The sequence below is a fragment of the Maylandia zebra genome, linkage group LG9 (assembly GCF_041146795.1).
Source record: "Maylandia zebra isolate NMK-2024a linkage group LG9, Mzebra_GT3a, whole genome shotgun sequence".
In the NCBI taxonomy this organism is placed as follows: domain Eukaryota; kingdom Metazoa; phylum Chordata; class Actinopteri; order Cichliformes; family Cichlidae; genus Maylandia; species Maylandia zebra.
The window spans coordinates 5,053,299-5,065,813 of record NC_135175.1 but is presented as its reverse complement, the minus strand read 5'-3'; the positions used below and the strand labels follow the sequence as shown (position 1 = coordinate 5,065,813).

General features: G+C 40.7%; 1 long non-coding RNA gene across 1 annotated transcript; it reads right to left on the bottom strand.

The window, feature by feature from the left end:
- Positions 1-547: 547 nt before the first annotated feature.
- LOC143420458 (uncharacterized) lies at positions 548-1,560 on the bottom strand. The gene is made up of 3 exons (XR_013100290.1): positions 1,396-1,560; positions 1,232-1,299; positions 548-1,013 (listed from the first exon to the last, which is right to left on the bottom strand). It is a non-coding gene; the product is annotated as an uncharacterized LOC143420458 (long non-coding RNA).
- Positions 1,561-12,515: the final 10,955 nt, after the last annotated feature.

The window sequence follows — 12,515 nt, the reverse complement described above, 5'->3', positions numbered from 1 at the left end:
TTTTGTCATTAATTGTCACGGCCCAGCGGCACGAGGTAACTGAGATGGACACAAGTGCAGAAACCAAACAGACAGTAAATTAACAAAAGGTTTATTTCCCCTCACAATAAACACAAGCAAAAAACAAAACGACGCCACCACACTAGAGGCACGCAGTATAAACTATGTTAACTAAGGGTGACCTAAACAACTCTAGGATGTTGCTGAACAGCTGAGGCAGAGGGGAGGTGGAGGCTGACTGTGAAGTGGCCGGGCACTGTAATGAGAGGAGAGCACAGTCAACGGGATCCAGCAGATGATCAGCGATCCTCCACAATTAAACTGAGTTGCCTTACTGGGTTTCAGGTGGGGAAGACAGGTGGGGCGGAAGGCCCGGATGCGGTTGAGGTGAGGGGGAGGGGGAGGCAGGCAAGTGAGTGGCGGGCCAGTTGGCAACGTCGTACCAGCAGCAGGTAGCCCAGGTCCAGGAAAGCAGGGATGAGGGAGGCGAGACCTCCACTCCAGGAGCTACCTCTGGGGACAAGAAAAGCAGGTAAGTTGTCTCACGGGTTCTGGACAAAACAATCATGCTCCACTAGACTAACATGGGATAGCAGATACTCAGACGATGATCGGTTGAGTGCGCAGGTCTTATATTCTGCCGGCATAATTGCCCACAGGTGGTCAGCCAGGGAGGAGCAACCGATCTCCGCCTACAAGAGGAGGAGTCGCTGTAGGAGACCTGCAGGTACCCGCCCGGACCATGACAATTAATATTTTAATTGAGCATTTAAAAAGTTAATTTTTAAAAGTTCTATGTTTGTTTTTTTAATTTGCTTATTGTCTAAAAAATTATTTGATGATCTAAAACAGGTCAGTCTGACAAAATTTGCAACCCCCCCCAAACTGCGTTATCTGGCATCTGTGTGCAATATACTGCTGCTCCAGTTCGCACGGTGGTCCACACAGGTCAGGAAAAGTTGCATCTGTTGACCTTCTATTGGCTTTCTTGTTGTCAACTCTTTCCTGAGGTTCTATAGGGATTTTAACAGGTTTCAGACAAAACACTACATAGAATGCATATTAAATGCATACAAATGCAAGAAAAATAAGCACTATTTATAAAAGGAAATTAATTTGAAACAGCATGTAACAAATTCGTTTATGAGCCATCAACTACAACAAGATAATGAATGCAAGATTATTATTTCACCTATATATGACAATCACTATTCAAAATAAGAAATTTTACCAGTGTCACCAGACATTGAAGGTGCTGGGTTCAACACGTTTCTGTGATTTCTATGCACACCTGTGGGGCTAGGTACACAAAGAAAAGAATATAGACACACAGATTGGAACAAATCTAACATGTAACAGGTAGCGTTCTGGTCATGAGACAATGCATGTACTTACCTACGACAGCTTGACCCAGTGCCGACAATGAGATATTGATCTGTGTGTTTCTCTGCCATGGAGCACGATGAAAAAACATTAAAATAAGAAGGAATGTTGTTGTAACGCAAAAAAAGTGGCAACATGATCATTGTAAGAAAACTAGACGATTCCTAGAATTATGAAATCACTAATGGCAAATTTATTTAAGAAAGACTCTGTCCCAACCTTTGCGATCAACTTGCAAGACTTCCACGGTATCCATGCGTGTTTACGGCTACTGTGGAGGTCACGTGCTTCCGGCTACTGTGGAGGTCACGTGTATCCGGTTACTGTGGAGCTCCACAGTGGCTGCAGCCAGACCCTTCTCAACACATGGGCTGTATGGGATGGTCTAGTCTCCGTCGCGCTTCCCAGGTTGCCTAGCAACCATGATACTAACCGCTGGAAACGTGTCATACAACTTTGTTTGACAGAAATGAAGGAGAACATATTTTGTTCATTTGTTTGTTTGTTTCTACAAGAGCTTTGTGTGATTTGATAAGTATCTGAGGCTGAGACCACAGGACAGTAAAACATGATTTTTGGGCTTCATTTCTGTACTGAACAGTCATTTAAGATTAGCTAGTAAATAACAATTAGCTGATGTTGTTCATGAGACTAAAGTCATATCACTTTGGTAATGTAAATATAATATGGCCAATATTATAGTTATTATATTAATCATTATTAATCTGTGTCAAATACTGAGCTTCAGTACAGATTCAAGTTGCAGTTATTTACATGTCTTATCACCTTAAATCTTCACTCAAAGACAAGTATATAGGAATGACTGCCAAATTTATTTGCCACTGCAGCAGAAGGATGGCATCTGAATAAAACCTCTCTTGACATGCCTAGATGACATTAAAGTATGGTTGGCTTGTTTGTATCTGTGTGTGCCTGTATGTCTGTGTCTATATGTCAGGTTGGGTATCAGGCGCCACCTCTCTGGGGACATCTCAGGCCCTCCAAGGTTTGGAGGTCTATCTCCCCCCACCACCACTTCCCCTGCCAGTGGCGGACTCCCTCAGACATCGGTGCGTTGGTGGTTCTTTGTGTCCGGGGATGGGCGTCCAGGTACACACCGGCTCACTCCTTGGCGGCTGCTTATCGGGGCCTGGATCCTGGGGCTCGCTCGGGCCACTTCGGAGGCGGGGTGCCCCCGCCCTCTCGGCCTGGGGCTCGGTCACTCAGGCACGGCTGGCTGCCGGCGGAGCTCACGGGCGCGTCACTGCAACTCCCCCTGGCTTCTGCTCCGCGACTGCTGAGTGAGCCCTCATCTGGGACTCTCCTCAGCTCTTTCTGGGACAGTGGCGCGGCTGCCCCTCTGTTGGTCTTCCTTGGTCTCTTGTGTTCTGGGGGCCTCTGGATGTCTGGAGTTTTGATCTCCTCCATACCTGCTTCATGCCCTGGAGGACGGGGTTGTGGCCCCACCACACCCTCTAGCAGATCATTACATGGAGGAACCTTTTTAAAAAAAACAAGCGCGTCCATGCTCACAGGTGTACACACGGGTGATCACACCCACAAACTACACCCTTTTTGGCTCCTACCTCAAAGCACACTGTGTTCTGTTAATGTTTAATATTTAGTATTTACTGTCATATTCCCATATATCATTGTGATGTTGTTTATTCTATTACTCTTGTTCTCTTCTGCTTGTTTTCTTTTTTCTTTCTCAGCAGGTGACCCAGGTGATTGATATATGCATTTTTTTTCTTTTTTTCTTCTTTTTTTTTCTTTTTCTGCCCGTTCTGTTGGTTTTTGTTTTTTGCCCCTCTCCCCCGTCCCTCTTCTCAGCTGTTTCTCTTTCCCTCTTTCTTTCTCCCCTTCTTTCCCCCAGTCAAGTCTGTCCCGTATTCAGCAAGTGAAAATAAAATAAACAATAAAAGGTGAATCAAATGGACCATTACGGCAAGGCTGGGATGGTCAATTTGGTAAAGTAAATCCGTTGGGCATCTTTCTTTGCCTTTAGACAACAATTCTGATGCAAAAGAGCCAAACGGGACAGGCAGAAAAAAAAAGCTTTGTTGGCTCTAAACTTTTTAAATTTGAATGAAAAGAAAACAGATTTGTTGGTGTTTGGACCCAGTGGCCCCTGTGAGTCCTCTTCTGTTGATATGGAACCCCTGGAAGTTTATTTTAAACCCCGTTGTTACTGCCCTTGGTTTTAAGTTGGACCAGTCCAGTTTTATCATTTAAGGCGACTGGCAAGAGTGAAATCTTTTCTTTCTAGGCAGCACTTTGAAACCGTGATCTAGGGCTGCTCGATTATGGCAAAAATGATAATCACGATTATTTTCACTGAAATTGAGATCTCGATTATTTGACGATATTTATTTAACCCTTTAAGACCTACCATAGAACCAAGTCCACCAGAGCTTATATTATTTTTTTACATGTTGTAGTGCCATTTGTGGGAGCATTTCAAGTTGCTATACAACTGTTATAGCCCATATTTTAATAATATGTATGCATTAAGTCCATAGTAACTACATTAATTGCAAAAAAGTGCAATAAACTACAAAACAATTGAAAATCGTTTTTGTTTTTTTAACATATATTTCTACTTGGAGAAATTTAAGAGGTTTATCCCTCAAAACTTTAAATACAAAAAAGTTGCAAAAAATAGTTTACAACAACAGGAAATTTATTTTGAGTGTCTTCATAGTTTTATTTTGGAGATACATAAATTTTTATATACTGCAGGAAAAACGAAAAAAACAATCATATGATGCAAATTTGCAAAGAAAACAGCAGGTGCATCAAAATAAACTATTTCCAGCAGTGCAATTCGAGTTCTAAGCATCTCAGAAACTATTCAGAAAAGTCAAACATGACCAGTATAGGTTTTTAAGGCCTACAAGTAAAAAACTACATTTCCGTGAAAATGAGTCACTTCCGGTTTCGGCCAGCAAATTGCAGACATGTGATAGTTCGCGCTGACGTCTGTTTCACTGTGGGAAGTGTTACGAACAGCTGATCGGATCGGCAAAAAGTGTTTCTGGAATATTATGTTTTTGTTCCTGCAAGCGCTTTTTATGCAATTTTTGCAAAGCTTTATGTGGAAGAAAACCGTGGCCGAGGACAAGCTGATGGCATAAGATGTAAGTACAACTCCTCCGGTTTCATATGCAAAACAAATTATTGCGCTAGCTTACACGGTTCAGGTTCTACAGGGATTTAAAAATAGTTACACAAAACGGAGCGTGCTGCTCTGACCGGCTTTAAAGGGTTAACAATGACTTTAAAAAATAATATAAAATAGTGTGCAACACCACTGAAGTTTTTTTTACCTCTCTTTTCAGCCAACGGCAGTCACTCTCCTCTCCACACAACTTCTGCTTAGCTTTCCGAGCTTCCCTCGGGTCCTCTTAATCAGCGGTCTCCGACCTTTTTTGCGCCACGGACCGGTTTATGCCCGACAATATTTTCACGGACCGGCCTTTAAGGTGTCGCGGATAAATGAGGGAGGGGCTAATAATCGGCTCAGTCATTTCTAATGATCGTTGAAAGCCCAGATCGTAATCGTGATTAAAATTCGATTAATTGAGCAGCCCTAGCTCCAGTAATAGCTGCCCACAGTTAACATTCCTATTTTGTAGATCTGCAGTCTGCATTGAGCGGATGGCAAGGGTGTGAGATTTATCGTCAGGAAGCAGTGGTTAGGATCCCGTTTGGACATTTGTCTGTCCACAGAGATTGAGAAATGAACTAGTGTGGTGTTATGAGGAGCTATACTTGCCTGTGGTGCTGGAGAGACTTGTTGAGCTTCTTTCCTTCCCTGAACTATAGCTAGTGACCAAAAGAAGGAGATAACAGATACAAGAGACGAAATTGGCTTTCTTTTAAAGGATGTCTCACAGACTTAGTGCAAGCAGCATGGTCATTTCAAAGGGGTTCAGAACATAACTCTTCTGCAATAAAAGGTGCCATTTGACTTCAGGCATGTCCATCCAGAAGGACAGCACGGGGTACACCCATGGTGGAGCAATTATGTCTCTTGGGAACATATTTTTTTATTAAAACTCAACCCATCTTTGACCTGTTAGTTAATACTGGATCTTTTGGGATAACATTTGCAGTATCCATTGGCTTGTTGCTGCTCTATTTCAGTTGAGTCATCCATGGAAGGCCTCAGTGTATCCACAATGCCAGTTGCTTCACGCGATGCTGGTAACATAATCAAATGGCCACTTCTGCTTATGTTTGCCATTACAGCGCTGCTGCAGTATTCTTTTGTACGAGGTGTCTCCGTTCAGAGAACACTGATATAGGAAGAGAAAAAATTAAAAAAAAATCTTTTTTCCAGAAAGACTAATCTTTTCCAACATCTCACTCTGTACAATCTGTGAATCTCTTATGTACTGACATGTTTTCAACCCAGCTGTGGTGGCAGCTGCACAAATGCACCAGGTTACAAAAATTGCAGAGAAAAAAATCGTCAGTTACAGTTGATTATCCGAATATAAAATTTTAAAAGCATGAAGCATCAAGCTTGTAAATGGATTACTCTGGTAGCCTGTGGGCGCATACACTATAGGGATAAATATTGTTTAGCTTTTGTAAGGTTGTAAAACTTAAATCTTGAATTGCCCCATATTTTATGAGATGGGTGCACACTGTGCTACATTAAGAGATTAATTCCCTGCAACAAATAAGGCTACTGACCCTCTAAAGCATAGTAGTAAAGTGAAGTTGTAGAAGATTAATTGCATCAGTTATGACAAAACATACAACCTACATATCATTATTGTAATGCCTGCAAATGTTGCATCAGTTTTTATGGCTGATTCAGTCAGAGTACACCAAATAAATCATAGCCACTGCATGAATTATAGAATTTAATTTCTTAAAGCTGAAGGTGGACATGAACACTACATGTATAAAGGCTAATGTAACCATGGACCCTGCTCTGAAAAACCGATATAGCTGTAACTCTGTCTGTGTAGCTGGATTTGAGAAGTAGGTGCTTAAAGTTTTTAGAACATGTTTAGCATCATCTTCTAATATCACTGCCTTGGTTAGTTGGCTGTAATCAATAAACTTCCGTTATTTTATATTAGCTAACTAGTAAAAGAACCAATACGTCAGTGGATGATGAACAAGGATCACTCAAAAGTGTTTGTCTATGCTGCCGTGTCAGGCGCTTCAGTAGATTACTCGTGCTATTAACAGCAGCTAACAGTTTTTTCTCCCCAGGAAATAGCTTACATATTACTGAAATGTTCTTGTCTGCTTGTTTCAGAAAAGTGAAGTGACGGGTATATTTCCATTTCATAAAACAGCCACTCGCTTCAGCCGAGTCCGACATGTTTCACTTCAGAATACGACTATGCAGCAAACTGGCGCGAAATGACGTGCACCTGCACTACATCAATGTTAAAGCAGCAGAGCTTACTTTTACCTTTAGAAGATAAATTAATGAAATTAACCTCCTAAGACCCAAACTCTTCCATGGCATGCATTTTTAATTTCTCTTTGATATCTGGGCATATTGGGACCTGATGAATGTAAAAACAAAGAATTAACTTCAGCTGATTTTTGTTTCTAAGAAAAATAAGAGCCACATATGAGGATATTTGTTTAAAATTTTGATAGAACAGTAGCAGTATAATCTCCTCGTAAGTGGATATCAGGCCATTGTTGAGCAAAATTTAGTATTTTGGTCTAAATAACCCAAAATGTGATGTCCACATATGTGGACGGCAGGTCCTAGGAGGTTAAATAATGATATTCAGCGAGTTTAATTATTTTACAGTTTAACGCAAGTAAGTAACTGTAATTAAAATACCTAAAAATGAACAGTAATCAGTTACTCTACTTTTTCAGTGGAAAAGCAATTTAATTACATTAAGTTACTTAGTAATGCATTACACCCAACACTGCTCATTGGCACCACTTTGAGAGTCACCACCACTGCTGAGCAGTTGTTGAAGTTCAGGGGCTGCTGGGCTGGGCTCAGCATTCACTCAACTTTAACATCACTTTGGGTTCTAGACTAGTTTAGTGTTATTAGTGTAGTTTAGCATGCTAACGTGCAGATGTTTACAAAGAGCTGAAGTTGTGTTACCAGCATAATGTACTTGTTTCTGTCCTGGTTGCAGTTTGACAACCAGACAGATGACAGGCAACCATTCACATTCACACCTATGAGCAATTTAGAATCACCAATTAACCTAACCCCACTGAATGCATTTGGACTGTGGGGGGAAGCCCGAGTACCCTGTGAGAAGGGGGAGCAAACACAGAAAGGCCCTGCCAGATGGTAGAGCCGAATTCAGGACCTTCTTGTTGTGAGACAACACGGCTAACCACCGCACCATCGTCCTGAACATCTGAAATACTTTGATAAATGTAAAATGTTACTGAATGATTGGTTTCAAAGAGGTAAATTGTTTTTATGGTTTGAAAAAATGCTGCTAACTTAAATGGAAACTATGTATTTCAAGATGGATTTGCTCTGCTTACTCCTTCTGTTTAACTCACAAAGAATCCAAGACATAAAAAAATAAATTTTAATTTCATTTGAAAAAACATAAATATTTGTATATCAGGAAACAAGACCCTGTCAAAAACTGAAGAAAGTGACATAAAAGTAAAAAGATTTTGACATATTGAATGGAATTTTGACATATTTTCTTTTTGCAGAAAAACAAAAAAGGCATTTTCCTCAGCATTCACATCTCTTTGATAAACAGTAACATATTGATTTTTGCCAAAATTTGACTTCTGGAAATCCACATACGAATAGCTGAGATCCAAACTCACAAATATGGATTTTATTCTATATTCAGTTTGAATACATTTTTAACAATATTATCAATATAAGCAGATGCCTCCTTTGCCAGATCTGAAAATATAGAAAATTCTGCATTACTTGCATTATGATTCGACTGGGCAGAAGTGTCAGTTAATGTCTGCAACAACCTTGTGGCGATGATGAGTCCACTACTCACCACTGCAGCTGAGACAGCACTATAAGGAAGGTTGTATACATTGTATCATTGTATATAATTTTGTTGAATTCAACTTTCTACATCCACAGAGAGTAGTGAGCAGCAACACAGGTCAACTGATAACATTTTGTGTACAAGCTCTCACATTCTGCACCATATTTACCTTCATAATCATAAAGAAAAAGAAACAACAGAAAACAAATTATTATGAATGTAAGTGTTTCCTCACCTGTCAAATCCCAGTTTAATCCCTGCTAATGTGAGAAATCATGACAGTGTTTTATAAAATACTTTATTGAGGGTCGAACATGCAAAGACAGCAAAGAATTAAAGTATTTTGTGACTGAATACACAAGTGAGCATGAATTAATTATTCACAAAGACAAAGGTGGGAAGACATTGACTTGATGGTCTAGGTCAAAATGAAAACAGTGGGGCTTTTTAAGAAGCTGCTGGGCTGAGCAAGTGGCTGCTCAAGTGCACAAATTAGTGGCCTTTTGTTCCTGGTAATTACACACCAGCATGCACACACACACAAGGGTGCATCATGCTTTATCACTCAGACAAACACACATGGAAACTAACATTGTGCTGTCACAGGGGCAGAGAAAGTGGAGAGCCGTGATGCATTCGAGGGTGTACAGCATCATCCAGCTTCTCTGTGATCCTCAAGTGGTTAGAAGAGCAATCTGGAGCCAAGAGGGGGGCCTGACAAGCCAGATTGACCTTGTCTTTGTTAACAGGTCGAGTAGAATAAAAGACTAAAAGGTGAACATCAGTCTTTAGGACCATGGCAGATTTAGGAGTGATGTTCCCCCCTACGTGAGCCTACAGAGTAGAGCGAGGGGCCTGGCACTGTCTGTTCCGTTAGATTCTGTTTCAGCTAAGTCAGAGTTTTCTTGGCTGTTCTCTCAACAGCAGGATCGTAAATCAGATGCTGCTCATCTGTCTTGCCTAGGCGTAGAGCAAGTGGAAATGAGGTGGATGGACCACAGGGATACTTTTAAAAAATTGGAGAATTGGATTAGGAGGGAAGATGGGAGAAGTGGCAACACAAGGCCAAAAGATTAAAAAAGTTTTGAGAAGCAGATTTGTACTTTTCCATGGTTAAAAAAATGACTAGAATACATCAGCAGAGAATCAATAGGCTGATCTTAGCAATCATTCTCTGATTCATTGCTTTGGAAAGTCACACCTTTAGTGTTGACTCTGCAATAAAACCAATGTCTGTTTTTATGCTGCAGCAAAAAGGACGATGAACTTAATGTGCAGATGTATAGACACTATTTTGGCATAAAGTCTACTTCAAATTGCTTCAGAATTTAGCAAGATAAATCAAAGATCAGTAGCAGCTTATCTTATCAGCAGCAAAATAGTTACATTTGAGGTTATAAAGTCTGTCGTGTATATATGATATATATATAACCTAAGGGAATAGCTGAGACACAAAATCACTGACATCTGTCAGTCTGGAAATGCTCAGAAAGCCATTTAAGGGTTTGGGATTTACTGAAACACTGTAAGAACTCAAATGAATACAATTTGAAACAAACCCTCCTAAGAGTGGCTGACCTCCTGGCAACATTACTCAAAGAGAGCATTGACGACTCATCCAGGACCAGGAGGTGTCCAAAGGATCTGGAACAACATCTATAGCTGTAGGCCTCACATGCCTCAGTTAAGGTCAGTATTTATGATTCGACTGGGCAAAAATGGAAGAGTTCCAAGGTGAAAACCACCTCTTATCAAAAAGAAAATAAATGGCTTTTTTTGCATTTGCCAAAAACATCTTTGGCTAATGTAACGATCTCGGGGATTATCAGCAATGTTGGTCATTCCCAAGATTGTTGGTAAAATATTCAGTGGAATTTTGAGAAATGCTAAAACGTTTTGCAATGCATTGGACATGATGCCGGCAGTGTAACGGTCAAGCGAAGAAATGTGATTGAGATGATTTGGCATGAACTCTAACAAATCATGTCCAGTGTGTGTCCAGTGTGGCTGTCACGGTCCTGGGTCGGTGATCCAGTGTTTTGAGTTTTGTATTATTATTGAGCTTTGATTTCATCGTGGTTTATCATTACTAGTCTTTTGGTTTATGGTTCTGTATTTCTAGCTCTAGTAGTTCTTTGTTCTGTGATTTCTAGTCCTTGGGTTTTGTTTCAGTGTTCCCTTTGTTCAGTGTCAAGTCCATGCCTCTGTGCCTGTTGTGTGTTTCCTGTTTTATTTTGATAGTGCCTGCCGTGTATGAAGTGTGTCTGGTTTTGCTTCCCTTGTCCCATTAGGTGTGATTTGTCCCAGCTGTGTTTCCCTCCCGTCTCCCAATGCGTGATTGCTCCAGTGTGTATTTAAGCCATGTGTTTTCCGTGCTCTGTGTTGTGTTGTACACTTGTACCTGGTTGTGTGTTCGGTCTGCCCATCTGAATGATGATCTTCTCTGTTTGTCATAGTTGTTTGAGTTATTGGTGCTACATGGCATCACAAAGGTTATGTACCGTTCCTTGTTTTGTTTGTGTATTTTGTTAATATCAGCATATGTTATCAGAAGAATGGGAGCTAATCAATACTCTGTCTTGCATTCTGTTACTTGGAAAACATCACATTAACCTAACTCCTGAGTCTGAGGAAGCAACCTGTATTTATTGCTCAAAAACACTGCCATTTCATCTGACTATAGCTTCGGCCTGAGCTGTTTCTTAGTCCTCCACAGACTAAATAGATTTATAGATATTCCACTGTGATAGCATATTGAGGACAAAGTCAGTGAAAGTAAAGAAGAGCAATAATGTCACATGGAGCTGATATACTCTAATCCATATTCCAAACACTCATAAAACAGAGTAGAGGCAGCCTTTTATCGCTCTCTGGAAACTCAGCCTTTAATAAACTCAGTGCATTTGCATTACAGAGACACAATTAAGCCCAGTATGAGTGGATAGAGATGAATTATCCACCAGCCTGTGGGGAAGCTGGTTGTGGTAAAGACATAAAAATATAACAGTAATTACAAATGACGGAAACAGCACGGAAATGAATCAGTCAAGCTGCCCTTGTTGTCGCAGTGGTGTGTGTTGATGTGCTGGCTGTTCCTGAGGATGAGACTCCAGCAGGACACATCCATCAGCTTCAACAACACCAAACCTGTTAGGACAATAAACAAAGCACTGCAAAGGAACTGAACAGTGCAAAGTGTCAGATGTACTGAGAGGCAATTGTAGCACTTAGGTGGAGTTATATACAGTACCAATGGATAATTACCAAGGTAATGAGTAATTTGGGCTGGTATCAGAAGATTAAGAACGACTCTTAGAGCTCTGGTACATGAATGGCAGAGGAACCAGACAAACACAGTTGTGTGGCTTAAAAGTACTTTAGTGATGTTAAGCCTTTTAAAAGAATTTTGTAACCACACAGTATTACAACTGGTTTAACAGATGTATAGGAATTTCTTTTACTTATGTATTAATCACATTATTTTATTGTATGATACCTTGGTGCCACTGGATTTAAACATGTCTGACACTCATACAGTAAGACAAATGGTGGGGGTCCAGTAAGGAAGTTGGGGGAAGCAGACAACTCCACAGGAAGAGTCTTTTGTCTCTTCGAGGACTCTGGGAGGTAGCAAGGGAGTGTGAACCTTAAGGTGTGAAACAGCTGTGTACTGCCTTTAGTTCCTGGAGAAGGTATTTAACTGAGAGCCATGCTGGGCTCAGGGAGACTCTGCTGACCGTCTGTCCCGCGGTCATGCAGGGACTTCATCAAGCTTGGTTGTCGGTTCTTTGTGTGTTTGATTAAAGAATGTTAGCTACCGCTCACCGCTCGTCTGCAGGCTTTATTTAAATGGAAAACTTCCACAACACAGAACTTCAAGTATAACATTTTCCCCCAAAGTAGCAAAAAAAAAATAGAATAAAATAAAATTGTACACAAGTAAAAAAATTAGTCTTTTTTTAAGTCCAAATGGTACCGGTGGGGCCCATGACTAACGGGTGTATTGCAATAGAGTTCGTCCCATGAGGAGTGTGTGTGATTGTCTGTCCTACCGTACTACTTGTACAGTAGAGGATTGTAGTCCATCAAATGTGCAAATGAGTGTGCGTGTATATGTATATCGTCTCCTAGGATCTTGGGTTGGCT